Below are 17,500 nucleotides of genomic sequence, written 5' to 3'. Positions count from 1 at the left end.
CGACTTTTGCGAAAATTTTTCTAAGTGCCAAGGGCTCTCGCGCCGCGATGCGTCCGCCTCTGCTGGTTCCCTGGTCGGCCACGAGTGGCGAGAATTCGGCCTCTTCACCTGGAGCGCGGAGCGACTTTTGCCAATTTTTTTCTAAGTGCCAAGGGCTCTTGCGCCGCGATGCGTCCGCCTCTGCTGGTTCCCCGGTCGGCCGCGAGTGGCGAGAATTCGGCCTCTTCACCCGGAGCGACTTTTGCCAATTTTTTTCTAAGTGCCAAGGGCTCTCGCGCCGCGATGCGTCCGCCTCTGCTGGTTCCCCGGTCGGCCGCGAGTGGCGAGAATTCGGCCTCTTCACCTGGAGCACGGAGCAACTTTTGCCAAATTTTTTCTAAGTGCCAAGGGCTCTCGCGCCGCGATGCGTCCGCCTCTGCTGGTTCCCCGGTCGGCCGCGAGTGGCGAGAATTCGGCCTCTTCACCCGGAGCCCGGGCCGACTCCCGCCGATACGATCACATCATGATCCAATAGCGAGTGTCGTATAACTATAACATGATGTACAAAATAAATATATAAATATTAACATCCCCTATAAACATTAAATATATAAATATTAACATCACCTATAAACATTAAACATATAAATATTAACATCGCCTATAAACATGATGAATACAGTGTTTATAACCGAATGCTCATTTTGTATTATTTGGCTTTAAATGCGATCATATGTAGTATATATCATGTATTTATCCACGAACCGTTAAAGAGATGTCAAGTCAGGCTACCTTAAGAGAGTCATAGTTACTCCCGCCGTTTACCCGCCTCTGTGCGAGAGGCGGTGTAATTTCTCTCCGTGTCCGCTGGAGGGAGGTATTTCCCCGTTACGACCTCCGGGAAGATCACCGGGACGCGGAGAACGCTTAGCCGGGGCGCTGGAAGCCTCGTTCGGCTTATAAAGTGAGGAGGAAAGCACTCGGGGAACCGGCTGGGGGTGCTGGGGAAGTTCAGCGGGCCGCGTAAAACGCTTAGCCGGGGCTCTGGAAGCCTCGTTCGGCTTAAAGAGTGAGGAGGAATGCATCATGAGAACCGGCTGGAGGTGCTTTGGAAGCTCGGCGGGCCGCGTAAAACGCTTAGCCGGGGCTCTGGAAGCCTCCTCGGGGGTCAAGAGTTAGGAGGAAAGCCCCATGAGAACCGGCTGGAGGTGCTCCGGAAGCTCAGCGGGCCGCGTAAAACGCTTAGCCGGGGTGCTGGAAGTCTCCTCGGGCGTCAAGAGTGAGGAGGAAAGCACTCGGGGAACCGGCTGGGGGTGCTGGGGAAGTTCAGCGGGCCGCGTAAAACGCTTAGCCGGGGCTCTGGAAGCCTCGTTCGGCTTAAACAGTGAGGATGGGAGCACCCGGAGAACCGGCTGGAGGTGCTCTGGAAGTCCAGCGGGCCGCGTAAAACGCTTAGCCGGGGCTCTGGAAGCCTCGTTCGGCTTAAACAGTGAGGATGGGAGCACCCGGAGAACCGGCTGGAGGTGCTCTGGAAGTCCAGCGGGCCGCGTAAAACGCTTAGCCGGGGCTCTGGAAGCCTCGTTCGGCTTAAACAGTGAGGATGGGAGCACCCGGGGAACCGGCTGGAGGTGCTCTGGAAGTCCAGCGGGCCGCGTAAAACGCTTAGCCGGGGCTCTGGAAGCCTCCTCGGGCGTCAAGAGTGAGGAGGAATGCATCATGAGAACCGGCTGGAGGTGCTGTGGAAGCTCGGCGGGCCGCGTAAAACGCTTAGCCGAGGCTCTGGAAGCCTCCTCGGGCTTCAAGAGTTAGGAGGAAAGCCCCATGAGAACCGGCTGGAGGTGCTGTGGAAGCTCGGCGGGCCGCGTAAAACGCTTAGCCGGGTCTCTGGAAGCCTCGTTCGGCTTAAAGAGTGAGGAGTGAAGCACCCGGAGAACCGCCTGGAAGTGCTGTGGAGGCTCGGCGGGCCGCGTAAAACGCTTAGCCGGGGCTCTGGAAGCCTCGTTCGGCTTAAACAGTGAGCAGGAAAGCACCCGTGGAACCGGCTGGAGGTGCGGTGGAAGCTCAGCGGGCCGCGTAAAACGCTTAGCCGGGGCTCTGGAAGCCTCCTCGGGGGTCAAGAGTTAGGAGAAAAAGCACCCCCGAGAACCGGCCGGGTCCTCCACGAACCGTGAAAAAGATGTCGAGTGCCTCTACCTTAAGAGAGTCATAGTTACTCCCGCCGTTTGGCCGAAGGTGTATTTACTCGCCGTGTCCGCTGGAGGGAGGTATTTCCCCGCTCCAACGGCACCGGCGGCTTCCGAACGTCTCCCCGAGCGCTCGGAAGTCCGCGCGGGGGGGAGAAGCGGGCCGTGCGAGGTACCGGGTGGAGCTGGACCGTCACCGGGTCCGCTCGTCGTGCGCGCCGGCCGCTGGAAGTCAAAAAAGCTCCGCGATCTCATCCGCGGAGTGCAGATCCGCTGGGCTGGAGCTATTTTGGGCCACTTGGCGCGCAGCGCACGGCCTCCCGGAGGTGCCGGGTGGAGTGCGCGAGCGCACCGGCCGCTGGAAGTCGGATGAAGTTCCGCGATCTCATCCGCGGAGCTTGTAAAGTGCAGATCCGGTCGGCCTGGAGCTATTTTCGGCCACTTGGCGCATGCGCACGGCCTCCCGGAGGTGCCGGGTGGAGTGCGCGAGCGCACCGGCCGCTGGAAGTCGGATAAAGCTCCGCGATCTCATCCGCGGTGCTTGTAAAGTGCAGATCCGGTCGGCTAGGAGCTATTTTCGGCCACTTGCGCATGCGCACGGCCTCCCGGAGGTTCCGGGCGGCGTGCGTAAGCGCACGGGCCGCTGGAAGTCGAATAATGCTCCGCGATCTCATCCGCGGTGCTTGTAAACAGCCGATCCGCTGGGCTGGAGCTATTTTGGGCCACTTGGCGCGCGCGCACGGCCTCCCGGAGGTTCCGGGCGGCGTGCCGGGTGGAGTGCGCGAGCGCACCGGCCGCTGGAAGTCGAATAATGCTCCGCGATCTCATCCGCGGTGCTTACAACTAGCCGATCCGGTCGGCCTGGAGCTATTTTCGGCCACTTGGCCCGCGCGCACGGCCTCCCGGCTGTCCCGGTGGTCCCGGTCGCCTCCGCGGACGGTTAAAAAAATCTCAAGTGGGCCTACCTTAAGAGAGTGACAGTTACTCCCGCCGTTTGGCCGCTCAAAGTGCCACCGGACGCGCAGCAACGGGTGTGTGCGCTAAGTGCGAGAGGTGGCGTATTTACCCGCCGTGTCCGCTAGAGGGAGGTATTTCCCCGTTACAAGCTCCGGGAAGATCAGCGGGACGCGGAGAACGCTTAGCCGGGGTGCTGGGAGCCTCGTTCGGCTTAGAAAGTGAGGTGGAAAGCACTCGGGGAACCGGCTGGAGGTGCTCTGGAAGCTCAGCGGCCCGCGTAAAACGCTTAGCCGGGGCTCTGGAAGCCTCGTTCGGCTTAAACAGTGAGGAGGAAAGCACCCGGGGAACCGGCTGGAAGTGCTCCGGAAGCTCAGCGGGCCGCGTAAAACGCTTAGCCGGGGCTCTGGAAGCCTCGTTCGGCTTATAAAGCGAGGAGGAAAGCAGCCGGGGAACCGGCTGGAGGTGCTCTGGAAGTTCAGCGGACCGCGTAAAACGTTTAGCCGGGGCTCTGGAAGCCTCCTCGGGCGTCAAGAGTTAGGAGGAAAGCATTGTGAGGGCCGGCTGGGGGTGCTCTGGAAGTCCAGCGGGCCGCGTAAAACGCTTAGCCGGGGCTCTGGAAGCCTCGTTCGGCTTAAAGAGTGAGGAGGAAAGTACTGGGGGAACCGGCTGGAGGTGCTGTGGAAGCTCAGTGGGCTGCGTAAAACGCTTAGCCGAGGCTCTGGAAGCCTCCTCGGGCGTCAAGAGTTAGGAGGAAAGCCTCATGAGAACCGGCTGGAGGTGCTGTGGAAGCTCGGCGGGCCGCGTAAAACGCTTAGCCGGGGTGCTGGAAGCCTCCTCGGGCGTCAAGAGTTAGGAGGAAAGCATCATAAGAACCGGCTGGGGGTGCTGTGGAAGTCCAGCGGGCCGCGTAAAACGCTTAGCCGAGGCTCTGGAAGCCTCGTTCGGCTTAAAGAGTGAGGAGGAATGCATCATGAGAACCGGCTGGAGGTGCTGTGGAAGCTCAGCGGGCCGCGTAAAACGCTTATCCGAGGCTCTGGAAGCCTCCTCGGGCGTCAAGAGTTAGGAGGAAAGCCTCATGAGAACCGGCTGGAGGTGCTGTGGAAGCTCAGCGGGCCGCGTAAAACGCTTAGCCGGGGCTCTGGAAGCCTCGGGCGGCTTAGAAAGTGAGGAGGAAAGCAGCCGGGGAACCGGCTGGAGGTGCTTTGGAAGTTCAGCGGGCCGCGTAAAACGCTTAGCCGGGGCTCTGGAAGCCTCCTCGGGCGTCGAGAGTTAGGAGAAAAAGCACCCCCGAGAACCGGCCGGGTCGTCCACGAACCGCTAAAAAGATGTCGAGTGCCGCTACCTTAAGAGAGTCATAGTTACTCCCGCCGTTTGGCCGAAGGTGTATTTACTCGCCGTGTCCGCTGGAGGGAGGTATTTCCCCGCTCCAACGTCACCGGCGGCTTCCGAACGTCTCCCCGAGCGCTCGGAAGTCCGCGCGGGGGGGGGAGAAGCGGGCCGTGCGAGGTACCGGGTGGAGCTGGACCGTCACCTGGTCCGCTCGTCGGGCGCGCCGGCCGCTGGAAGTCGAACAAAGCTCCGCGATCTCATCCGCGGTGCTTGTAAAGTGCAGATCCGCTGGGCTGGAGCTATTTTGGGCCACTTGGCGCGCGCGCACGGCCTCCCGGAGGTGCCGGGTGGAGTGCGCGAGCGCACCGGCCGCTGGAAGTCGGATAAAGCTCCGCGATCTCATCCGCGGAGCTTGTAAAGTGCAGATCCGCTGGGCTGGAGCTATTTTCGGCCACTTGCGCATGCGCACGGCCTCCCGGAGGTGCCGGGTGGAGTGCGCGAGCGCACCGGCCGCTGGAAGTCGGATAAAGCTCCGCGATCTCATCCGCGGAGCTTGTAAAGTGCAGATCCGCTGGGCTGGAGCTATTTTCGGCCACTTGCGCATGCGCACGGCCTCCCGGAGGTTCCGGGCGGCGTGCGTAAGCGCACCGGCCGCTGGAAGTCGAATAATGCTCCGCGATCTCATCCGCGGTGCTTACAACTAGCCGATCCGGTCGGCCTGGAGCTATTTTCGGCCACTTGGCCCGCGCGCACGGCCTCCCGGCTGTCCCGGTGGTCCCGGTCGCCTCCGCGGGCGGTTAAAAAAATCTCAAGTGAGCCTACCTTAAGAGAGTGACTGTTACTCCCGCCGTTTGGCCGCTCAGAGTGCCACCGGACGCGCAGCAACGCGAGTGTGCGCTAAGTGCGAGAGGTGGCGTATTTACCCGCCGTGTCCGCTAGAGGGAGGTATTTCCCCGTTACAAGCTCCGGGAAGATCAGCGGGACGCGGAGAACGCTTAGCCGGGGCTCTGGAAGCCTCGGGCGGCTTAGAAAGTGAGGAGAAAAGCACCCGGAGAAGCGGCTGGAGGTGCTCTGGAAGTTCAGCGGGCCGCGTAAAACGCTTAGCCGGGGCTCTGGAAGCCTCGTTCGGCTTATAAAGTGAGGAGGAAAGCACTCGGGGAACCGGCTGGAGGTGCTGTGGAAGTTCAGCGGGCCGCGTAAAACGCTTAGCCGGGGCTCTGGAAGCCTCGTTCGGCTTAGGAAGTGAGGTGGAAAGCACCCGGAGAATATTTCAATATGATTTGACTATAAATGCGATCATATGTAGTATATATCACATATTTATCCACGAACCGTTCAAGAAAATGTCAAATGAGCCTAACTTAAGAGAGTGACTGTTACTCCCGCCGTTTGGCCGCTCAAAGTGCCACCGGACGCGCAGCAACGGGTGTGTGCGCTAAGTGCGAGAGGTGGCGTATTTACCCGCCGTGTCCGCTGGAGGGAGGTAATTCCCCGTTACGACCTCCGGGGAGATCAACGGGACGTGGAGAACGCTTAGCCGGGGCTCTGGAAGCCTCGGGCGGCTTAGAAAGTGAGGAGGAAAGCAGCCGGGGAACCGGCTGGAGGTGCTCTGGAAGCTCAGCGGGCCGCGCAAAACGCTTAGCCGGGGCTCTGGAAGCCTCGTTCGGCTTAAACAGTGAGGAGGAAAGCAGCCGTGGAACCGGCTGGAAGTGCTGTGGAGGCTCGGCGGGCCGCGTAAAATGCTTAGCCGGGGTGCTGGAAGCCTCGTTCGGCTTAAAGAGTGAGGAGTAAAGCACCATGAGGACCGTCTGGAGGTCTTCTGGAAGCACAGCGGGCCGTGGAGAACGCTTAGCCGGGGTGGTGGAAGCCTGGGCCGGCTTAGAGAGTGAGGAGTAAAGCACCATGAGGACCGGCTGGAGGTCTTCTGGAAGCACAGCGGGCCGTGGAGAACGCTTAGCCGGGGTGCTGGAAGTCGAGTAAGGCTCAGCCATCTCGTCCAAGGTGCTTACAAAGTGCATGTCCGCTCGGCTGGAGGTATTTCCGGCCACCCGGCGCGTGTGCACGGCCTCTGGGTGGCTCCGGGCCGGCTAGAATTCCGGACCGCGATCGCTAACTCGCGGGACCCTAAATGGCCCGCGGACCAGCCGGCGGGACCTCGGTGACCACCCATCCGCCTCGCGGTGGTCCCCGGCCGGGTAGAATTCCGGACCGCGATCGGTACCTCGCGGGACCCTAAATGGCCCGCGGACCAGCCGGCGGGACCTCGGTGAGCACCCATCCGCCTCGCGGTGGTTCCCGGCCGGCTAGAATTCCGGACCGTGATCGCTAACTCGCGGGACCCTAAATGGCCCGCGGACCAGCCGGCGGGACCTCGGTGACCACCCATCCGCCTCGCGGTGGTCCCCGGCCGGGTAGAATTCCGGACCGCGATCGGTACCATCGCGGGACCCTAAATGTCCCGCGGACCAGCCGGCGGGACCTCGGTGAGCACCCATCCGCCTCGCGGTGGTTCCCGGCCGGCTAGAATTCCGGACCGCGATCGCTAACTCGCGGGACCCTAAATGGCCCGCGGACCAGCCGGCGGGACCTCATTGAAGACCCATCCGCCTCGCGGTGGTCCCCGGCCGGCTAGAATTCCGGACCGCGATCGGTACCTCGCGGGACCCTAAATGGCCCGCGGACCAGCCGGCGGGACCTCGGTGAGCACCCATCCGCCTCGCGGTGGTTCCCGGCCGGCTAGAATTCCGGACCGCGATCGCTAACTCGCGGGACCCTAAATGGCCCGCGGACCAGCCGGCGGGACCTCGGTGACCACCCATCCGCCTCGCGGTGGTCCCCGGCCGGGTAGAATTCCGGACCGCGATCGGTACCTCGCGGGACCCTAAATGGCCCGCGGACCAGCCGGCGGGACCTCGGTGAGCACCCATCCGCCTCGCGGTGGTTCCCGGCCGGCTAGAATTCCGGACCGCGATCGGTAACTCGCGGGACCCTAAATGGCCCGCGGACCAGCCGGCGGGACCTCGGTGAAGACCCATCCGCCTCGCGGTGGTCCCCGGCCGGCTAGAATTCCGGACCGCGATCGGTAACTCGCGGGACCCTAAATGGCCCGCGGACCAGCCGGCGGGACCTCGGTGAAGACCCATCCGCCTCGCGGTGGTCCCCGGCCGGGTAGAATTCCGGACCGCGATCGGTAACTCGCGGGACCCTAAATGGCCCGCGGACCAGCCGGCGGGACCTCGGTGAAGACCCATCCGCCTCGCGGTGGTCCCCGGCCGGCTAGAATTCCGGACCGCGATCGGTAACTCGCGGGACCCTAAATGGCCCGCGGACCAGCCGGCGGGACCTCGGTGAAGACCCATCCGCCTCGCGGTGGTCCCCGGCCGGCTAGAATTCCGGACCGCGATCGGTAACTCGCGGGACCCTAAATGGCCCGCGGACCAGCCGGCGGGACCTCGGTGAAGACCCATCCGCCTCGCGGTGGTCCCTGGCCGGGTAGAATTCCGGACCGCGATCGCTAACTCGCGGGACCCTAAATGGCCCGCGGACCAGCCGGCGGGACCTCGGTGAAGACCCATCCGCCTCGCGGTGGTCCCCGGCCGGCTAGAATTCCGGACCGCGATCGCTAACTCTCGGGACCCTAAATGGCCCGCGGACCAGCCGGCGGGACCTCGGTGACCACCCATCCGCCTCGCGGTGGTCCCTGGCCGGCTAGAATTCCGGACCGCGATCGCTAACTCGCGGGACCCTAAATGGCCCGCGGACCAGCCGGCGGTACCTCGGTGACCACCCATCCGCCTCGCGGTGGTCCCTGGCCGGGTAGAATTCCGGACCGCGATCGGTAACTCGCGGGACCCTAAATGGCCCGCGGACCAGCCGGCGGGACCTCGGTGAAGACCCATCCGCCTCGCGGTGGTCCCCGGCCGGCTAGAATTCCGGACCGCGATCGCTAACTCGCGGGACCGCAATTGGCCCGCGGACCAGCCGGCGGGACCCGCTTGACTTCCTATCCGCCTTCGCTGGTTCCCAAGTCGGCTAGAATTCCGGACCGCGATCGCTAACTCGCGGGACCGCAATTGGCCCGCGGACCAGCCGGCGGGACCCACTTGACTTCCTATCCGCCTTCGCTGGTTCCCAAGTCGGCTAGAATTCCGGACCGCAATCGCTAACTCGCGGGACCGCAATTGGCCCGCGGACCAGCCGGCGGGACCCAATCCACTTCCTATCCGCCTTCGCTGGTTCCCAAGTCGGCTAGAATTCCGGACCGCGATCGCTAACTCGCGGGACCGCAATTGGCCCGCGGACCAGCCGGCGGGACCCGCTCCACTTCCTATCCGCCTTCGCTGGTTCCCAAGTCGGCCACAAATTACGATTATTCGGCCTCTCGCTCTGGAAGTGCCATCGGCACTTGCTCGGAAAAGTGTCCGCCTCTTCTGGTTCCCTAGGTCGGCCGCCAAATGCGAAAAATCGGCCTCTACCCCGTTTGGGTACCAGGGGTAGGGTGCAGTACCAACTTTGGTCTTCAGGTGCGCCAGAGCGCGATGGTTGGTCCCACTAGTCAGCGTACTCATCGACGGTTTACTCCCCTTTCGCAAAATATAGTGGGCACGTATGTGCAGGACTGTTTATTTTTATTTTGAAAAATTTTCTAAGTGCCAGCGGACGCTGGCACACGACGTGTCCGAGCCACGATGGTGCCCAGGCCGGACAGCGACGGCGAAAAAGCCCATTCTGGAAGTTTCGAATATGCCAACGGCAAAAGCGGCGTGATGTGTCCGCCTCGGCTGGTTCTCCGGCCGGCCAGAAAAAGTGAAAATTCGGCCTCTCGCTCTGGAGGTCCGACGAACTTTGGCGAATATTTTCTAAGTGCCAACGGGTGTTACACCGTAATGTGTCCGACGCGGCTGGTTCCTCCGGTCGGCCAGAAAAAGTGAAAATTCGGCCTCTTCGCCTGGAAGTCCGGCCGACTTGGGCGAATATTTTCTAAGTGCCAACGGGTGTTGCGCCGAAATGTGTCCGACTCGGCTGGTTCCCCGAGTCGGCCCGAACGAGCGAAAATTCGGCCTCTTCGCCTGGAAGTCCGACGAACTTTGGCGAATATTTTCTAAGTGCCAACGGGTGTTCGGCCGTAATGTGTCCGACTCGGCTGGTTCCCCGAGTCGGCCCGAACGAGCGAAAATTCGGCCTCTTCGCCTGGAGGTCCAACGAACTTTGGCGAATATTTTCTAAGTGCCAACGGGTGTTACACCGTAATGTGTCCGACTCGGCTGGTTCCCCGAGTCGGTCAGAAAAAGTGAAAATTCAGGCTCTTCGCCTGGAAGTCCGGCCGACTTTGGCGAATATTTTCTAAGTGCCAACGGGTTTTCGGCCGTAATGTGTCCGACTCGGCTGGTTCCCCGAGTCGGCCCGAACGAGCGAAAATTCAGCCTCTTCGCCTGGAAGTCCGGCCGACTTTGGCGAATATTTTCTAAGTGCCAACGGGTGTTCGGCCGTAACGTGTCCGACTCGGCTGGTTCCCCGAGTCGGCCCGAACGAGTGAAAATTCGGCCTCTTGCTCTGGAAGTCCTGCCAATTTGAGCGAATATTTTCTAAGTGCCATCGGGTCTTGCCCGGAAAAGTGTCCGACTCGGCTGGTTCCCTAGTTCGGCCACATAATGTGAAAATTCGGCCTCTTGCTCTGGAAGTCCTGCCAACTTGAGCGAATATTTTCTAAGTGCCATCGGGTCTTGCCCGGAAAAGTGTCCGACTCGGCTGGTTCCCCGAGTCGGCCCGAACGAGCGAAAATTCGGCCTCTTGCTCTGGAAGTCCTGCCAACTTGAGCGAATATTTTCTAAGTGCCATCGGGTCTTGCCCGGAAAAGTGTCCGACTCGGCTGGTTCCCCGAGTCGGCCCGAACGAGCGAAAATTCGGCCTCTTGCTCTGGAAGTCCTGCCAACTTGAGCGAATATTTTCTAAGTGCCATCGGGTCTTGCCCGGAAAAGTGTCCGACTCGGCTGGTTCCCCGAGTCGGCCACGGAATGTGAAAATTCGGCCTCTTGCTCTGGAAGTCCTGCCAACTTGAGCGAATATTTTCTAAGTGCCATCGGGTCTTGCCCGGAAAAGTGTCCGACTCGGCTGGTTCCCCGAGTCGGCCCGAACGAGCGAAAATTCGGCCTCTTGCTCTGGAAGTCCTGCCAACTTGAGCGAATATTTTCTAAGTGCCATCGGGTCTTGCCCGGAAAAGTGTCCGACTCGGCTGGTTCCCTAGTTCGGCCACATAATGTGAAAATTCGGCCTCTTGCTCTGGAAGTCCTGCCAACTTGAGCGAATATTTTCTAAGTGCCATCGGGTCTTGCCCGGAAAAGTGTCCGACTCGTCTGGTTCCCCGAGTCGGCCCGAACGAGCGAAAATTCGGCCTCTTGCTCTGGAAGTCCTGCCAACTTGAGCGAATATTTTCTAAGTGCCATCGGGTCTTGCCCGGAAAAGTGTCCGACTCGGCTGGTTCCCCGAGTCGGCCACGGAATGTGAAAATTCGGCCTCTTGCTCTGGAAGTCCTGCCAACTTGAGCGAATATTTTCTAAGTGCCATCGGGTCTTGCCCGGAAAAGTGTCCGACTCGGCTGGTTCCCCGAGTCGGCCCGAACGAGCGAAAATTCGGCCTCTTGCTCTGGAAGTCCTGCCAACTTGAGCGAATATTTTCTAAGTGCCATCGGGTCTTGCCCGGAAAAGTGTCCGACTCGGCTGGTTCCCTAGTTCGGCCACATAATGTGAAAATTCGGCCTCTTGCTCTGGAAGTCCTGCCAACTTGAGCGAATATTTTCTAAGTGCCATCGGGTCTTGCCCGGAAAAGTGTCCGACTCGTCTGGTTCCCCGAGTCGGCCCGAACGAGCGAAAATTCGGCCTCTTGCTCTGGAAGTCCTGCCAACTTGAGCGAATATTTTCTAAGTGCCATCGGGTCTTGCCCGGAAAAGTGTCCGACTCGGCTGGTTCCCCGAGTCGGCCACGGAATGTGAAAATTCGGCCTCTCGCTCTGGAAGTCCTGCCAACTTGAGCGAATATTTTCTAAGTGCCATCGGGTCTTGCCCGGAAAAGTGTCCGACTCGGCTGGTTCCCCGAGTCGGCCCGAACGAGCGAAAATTCGGCCTCTCGCTCTGGAAGTCCTGCCAACTTGAGCGAATATTTTCTAAGTGCCATCGGGTCTCTCCCGGAAAAGTGTCCGACTCGTCCGGTTCCCTAGTTCGGCCACATAATGTGAAAATTCGGCCTCTTGCTCTGGAAGTCCTGCCAACTTGAGCGAAAATTTTCTAAGTGCCATCGGGTCTCTCCCGGAAAAGTGTCCGACTCGTCCGGTTCCCTAGTTCGGCCACATAATGTGAAAATTCGGCCTCTTGCTCTGGAAGTCCTGCCAACTTGAGCGAATATTTTCCAAGTGCCATCGGGTCTCTCCCGGAAAAGTGTCCGCCTCGTCCGGTTCCCTAGTTCGGCCACGGAATGTGAAAATTCGGCCTCTCTGAGGTACCAGGGGTACGCATTTAGGTACCAGGGGTAGTCGCTGAGGTACCAGGGGTATGCATTTAGGTACCAGGGGAGACCACTACGGTCTGTTGGTCCCCCTAGTTAGTGTACTCATCGGTTTACTCCCCTTTCGCAAAATATAGTCGGCACGTATGTGCAGGACTGTTTATTTTTATTTTGAAAAATGTTCTAAGTGCCAACGGAAGCTGGCACACGAACTGTCCGAGCCACGATGGTGCCCAGGCCGGACAGCGACGGCGAAAAAGCCGATGTGTGTTTGATGGAAGTTTCGAATATTTTCAAAGTGCCAACGGCACTTGCGGGGTGATGTGTCCGCCTCGTCTGGTTCCCCAGGTCGGCCAGAAAAAGTGAAAATTCGGCCTCTTCTCCTGGAAGTCCGGCCAAGTTTGGCGAATATTTTCAAAGTGCCAACGGCACTTGCGGGGTGATGTGTCCGCCTCGTCTGGTTCCCCAGGTCGGCCAGAACAAGTGAAAATTCGGCCTCTTCTCCTGGAAGTCCGGCCAAGTTTGGCGAATATTTTCAAAGTGCCAACGGCACTTGCGGGGTGATGTGTCCGCCTCGTCTGGTTCCCCAGGTCGGCCAGAACAAGTGAAAATTCGGCCTCTTCTCCTGGAAGTCCGGCCAAGTTTGGCGAATATTTTCAAAGTGCCAACGGCACTTGCGGGGTGATGTGTCCGCCTCGTCTGGTTCCCCATAACGGCCAGAACAAGTGAAAATTCGGCCTCTTCTCCTGGAAGTCTGGCCAAGTTTGGCGAATATTTTCAAAGTGCCAACGGCACTTGCGGGGTGATGTGTCCGCCTCGTCTGGTTCCCCATAACGGCCAGAACAAGTGAAAATTCGGCCTCTTCTCCTGGAAGTCTGGCCAAGTTTGGCGAATATTTTCAAAGTGCCAACGGCACTTGCGGGGTGATGTGTCCGCCTCGTCTGGTTCCCCATAACGGCCAGAACAAGTGAAAATTCGGCCTCTTCTCCTGGAAGTCTGGCCAAGTTTGGCGAATATTTTCTAAGTGCCAACGACTCAACCAGCGTAAAGTGTCCGCCTCGGCTGGTTCCCCACAACGGCCAGAACAAGTGAAAATTCGGCCTCTTCTCCTGGAAGTCTGGCCAAGTTTGGCGAATATTTTCTAAGTGCCAACGACTCAACCAGCGTAAAGTGTCCGCCTCGGCTGGTTCCCCAGGTCGGCCACCAAAAGTGAAAATTCGGCCTCTTCTCCTGGAAGTCTGGCCAAGTTTGGCAAATATTTTCTAAGTGCCAACGACTCGACCAGCGTAAAGTGTCCGCCTCGGCTGGTTCCCCATAACGGCCACCAAAAGTGAAAATTCGGCCTCTTCTCCTGGAAGTCAAGCCAAGTTTGGCAAATATTTTCTAAGTGCCAACGACTCAACAGCCGTAAAGTGTCCGCCTCGGCTGGTTCCCCAGGTCGGCCACCAAAAGTGAAAATTCGGCCTCTTCTCCTGGAAGTCTGGCCAAGTTTGGCGAATATTTTCTAAGTGCCAACGACTCAACCAGCGTAAAGTGTCCGCCTCGGCTGGTTCCCCATAACGGCCACCAAAAGTGAAAATTCGGCCTCTTCTCCTGGAAGTCAAGCCAAGTTTGGCAAATATTTTCTAAGTGCCAACGGCTCTTGAGCCGAAAAGTGTCCGCCTCGGCTGGTTCCCCATAACGGCCATGAAAAGTGAAAATTCGGCCTCTTCTCCTGGAAGTCAAGCCAAGTTTGGCAAATATTTTCTAAGTGCCAACGACTCAACCAGCCTAAAGTGTCCGCCTCGGCTGGTTCCCCAGGTCGGCCACCAAAAGTGAAAATTCGGCCTCTTCTCCTGGAAGTCTGGCCAAGTTTGGCAAATATTTTCTAAGTGCCAACGACTCAACCAGCCTAAAGTGTCCGCCTCGGCTGGTTCCCCAGGTCGGCCACCAAAAGTGAAAATTCGGCCTCTTCTCCTGGAAGTCAAGCCAAGTTTGGCGAATATTTTCTAAGTGCCAACGACTCAACCAGCCTAAAGTGTCCGCCTCGGCTGGTTCCCCAGGTCGGGTACCACAAGTGAAAATTCGGCCTCTTCTCCTGGAAGTCAAGCCAAGTTTGGCGAATATTTTCTAAGTGCCATCGACTCGACCAGCGTAAAGTGTCCGCCTCGGCTGGTTCCCCATAACGGCCCACAAAAGTGAAAATTCGGCCTCTTCTCCTGGAAGTCAAGCCAAGTTTGGCAAATATTTTCTAAGTGCCAACGACTCAACCAGCGTAAAGTGTCCGCCTCGGCTGGTTCCCCATAACGGCCACCAAAAGTGAAAATTCGGCCTCTTCTCCTGGAAGTCTGGCCAAGTTTGGCAAATCTTTTCTAAGTGCCAACGACTCAACCAGCCTAAAGTGTCCGCCTCGGCTGGTTCCCCAGGTCGGCCACCAAAAGTGAAAATTCGGCCTCTTCTCCTGGAAGTCTGGCCAAGTTTGGCAAATATTTTCTAAGTGCCAACGACTCAACCAGCCTAAAGTGTCCGCCTCGGCTGGTTCCCCAGGTCGGCCACCAAAAGTGAAAATTCGGCCTCTTCTCCTGGAAGTCAAGCCAAGTTTGGCGAATATTTTCTAAGTGCCAACGACTCAACCAGCCTAAAGTGTCCGCCTCGGCTGGTTCCCCAGGTCGGCCACCAAAAGTGAAAATTCGGCCTCTTCTCCTGGAAGTCAAGCCAAGTTTGGCAAATATTTTCTAAGTGCCAACGACTCAACCAGCGTAAAGTGTCCGCCTCGGCTGGTTCCCCAGGTTGGCCACCAAAAGTGAAAATTCGGCCTCTTCTCCTGGAAGTCAAGCCAAGTTTGGCAAATATTTTCTAAGTGCCAACGGCTCTTGAGCCGAAAAGTGTCCGCCTCGGCTGGTTCCCCAGGTCGGCCACCAAAAGCGAAAATTCGGCCTCTTCTCCTGGAAGTCAAGCCAAGTTTGGCAAATATTTTCTAAGTGCCAACGGCTCTTGAGCCGAAAAGTGTCCGCCTCGGCTGGTTCCCCAGGTCGGCCACCAAAAGCGAAAATTCGGCCTCTTCTCCTGGAAGTCCTGCCAACTTGTGCGAATTTTTTCTAAGTGCCAACGACTCAACAGCCGTAAAGTGTCCGCCTCGGCTGGTTCCCCATAACGGCCACCAAAAGCGAAAATTCGGCCTCTTGCTCTGGAAGTCCTGCCAACTTGTGCGAATTTTTTCTAAGTGCCAACGACTCAACAGCCGTAAAGTGTCCGCCTCGGCTGGTTCCCCATAACGGCCACCAAAAGCGAAAATTCGGCCTCTGGCCCCGGAAGTCCTGCCAACTTGTGCGAATTTTTTCTAAGTGCCAACGGCTCTTGAGCCGAAAAGTGTCCGCCTCGGCTGGTTCCCGCGGTCGGCCGCCGAAAGCGAAAATTCGGCCTCTCCCTCTTTAGGTACCAGGGGTTGGGGTACCAGGGGTAGGGTGCAGTACCAACTTTGGTCTTCAGGTGCGCCAGAGTACGATGGTTGGTCCCCCTAGTCAGCGTACTCATCAACGATTTACCCCCCTTTCGCAAAATATAGTCAGAACGAGCATGGGGGGCGCATAATTTACCCCACAAAATGAAAGGGCCCGGTGCCGAGCGCTTGGTCATGGCCGCCAGCAGCGCCCCTTGCTCGGTGGGAACACAACACGCAGGGTTGCACAGCACCCTGGAAGGCACAAAGAGAGTGAAAAATTTTCTAAGTGTCACTCTTGACGAAAAATGTCTAAGTGCCTCTCTTGACGAAAAATTTCTAAGTGCCACGCTTGACGAAAAATGTCTAAGTGCCACAGCGCTCGAAAATTTCCTAAGTGCGAGCACGGCTGTGAAATATTCAAAGTACAAGGAACGCTGGCAGAATCTCTCGACGGCCGTCTGCTCCCGGCGGCCGCCGTGAAGTCTCCCCTCCCGGGGACGGCTGTCTGCTCCCGGCAGCCGTCCTTAACCCCCTCCCCACACGTTGGACGAACACCAGCCGAGGGCGAAAGGCTCGCGGTGTGGAAGGATCGTGGCCACGGCTAATCTAGCGATGCCCGCGTTGGACGGTCACACCGCACGACAGAGCGGGGCCTGCATCCGGCGCGAGGCGGCCTTCAGGCACGTGGCTCGAGACGACCTCACCCGCCCTAGCCCGGAGCGGAAAGACTTTGAAATTTTCAAAGTCCAAGGAACACTGGCAGAATGGGAGGACCGGCCGCCTCCTTAAACACAGGCCGGAGAGATGGAGCGGGATCAGCGGCTCCGCGCGTTGAGCGAACACCGGCCGAGGGCGAAAGGCTCGCGGTGTGGAAGGATCGTGGCCACGGCTAATCTAGCGATGCCCGCGTTGGACGGTCACACCGCACGACAGAGCGGGGCCTGCATCCGGCGCGAGGCGGCCTTCAGGCACGTGGTTCGAGACGACCTCACCCGCCCTAGCCCGGAGCGGAAAGACTTTGAAATAGTCAAAGTCCAAGGAACACTGGCAGAATCTCTCGACGGCCGTCTGCTCCCGGCGGCCGCCGTGAAGTCTCCCCTCCCGGGGACGGCTGTCTGCTCCCGGCAGCCGTCCATAACCCCCTCCCCACACGTTGGTTGAACATCAGCCGAGGGCGAAAGGCTCGCGGTGTGGAAGGATCGTGGCCACGGCTAATCTAGCGATGCCCGCGTTGGACGGTCACACCGCACGACAGAGCGGGGCCTGCATCCGGCGCGAGGCGGCCTTCAGGCACGTGGTTCGAGACGACCTCACCCGCCCTAGCCCGGAGCGGAAAGACTTTTCAAAGTCCAAGGAACACTGGCAGAATGGGAGGACCGGCCGCCTCCTTAAACACAGGCCGGAGCGACCGAGCGGGATCAGCGGCCCGCGCGCAGGGTCTTTGAAATGTACAAAGTCCTAGGGACAATGGCAGAATCGCTCGACGGCCGTCTGCTCCCGGCGGCCGCGGTGAAGGGACTGTACACCCCACCCGGGGACGGCTGTCTGCTCCCGGCAGCCGTCCTTCCCCCCCACCCCACACGTTGACCGACACCGGCCGAGGGCGAAAGGCTCGCGGTGTGGAAGGATCGTGGCCACGGCTAATCTAGCGATGCCCGCGTTGGACGGTCACACCGCACGACAGAGCGGGGCCTGCATCCGGCGCGAGGCGGCCTTCAGGCACGTGGTTCGAGACGACCTCACCCGCCCTAGCCCGGAGCGAAAAGACTTTGAAATATTCAAAGTCCAAGGAACACTGGCAGAATGGGAGGACCGGCCGCCTCCTTAAACACAGGCCGGAGCGACCGAGCGGGATCAGCGGCCCGCGCGGAGGGTCTTTAAAATGTACAAAGTCCTAGGAACAATGGCAGAATCGCTCGACGGCCGTCTGCTCCCGGCGGCCGCGGTGGAAGGACTGTACACCCCACCCGGGGACGGCTGTCTGCTCCCGGCAGCCGTCCTTCCCCCCCACCCACACGTTGACCGACACCGGCCGAGGGCGAAAGGCTCGCGGTGTGGAAGGATCGTGGCCACGGCTAATCTAGCGATGCCCGCGTTGGACGGTCACACCGCACGACAGAGCGGGGCCGCATCTG

This window comes from Syngnathus floridae, unplaced genomic scaffold (assembly GCF_059516105.1).
Source record: "Syngnathus floridae isolate MCC-2025c unplaced genomic scaffold, RoL_Sflo_1.0 HiC_scaffold_87, whole genome shotgun sequence".
NCBI lineage: Eukaryota > Metazoa > Chordata > Actinopteri > Syngnathiformes > Syngnathidae > Syngnathus > Syngnathus floridae.
The sequence above is the reverse complement of the archived record's forward strand: the minus strand, read 5'-3'. Positions refer to the sequence as shown.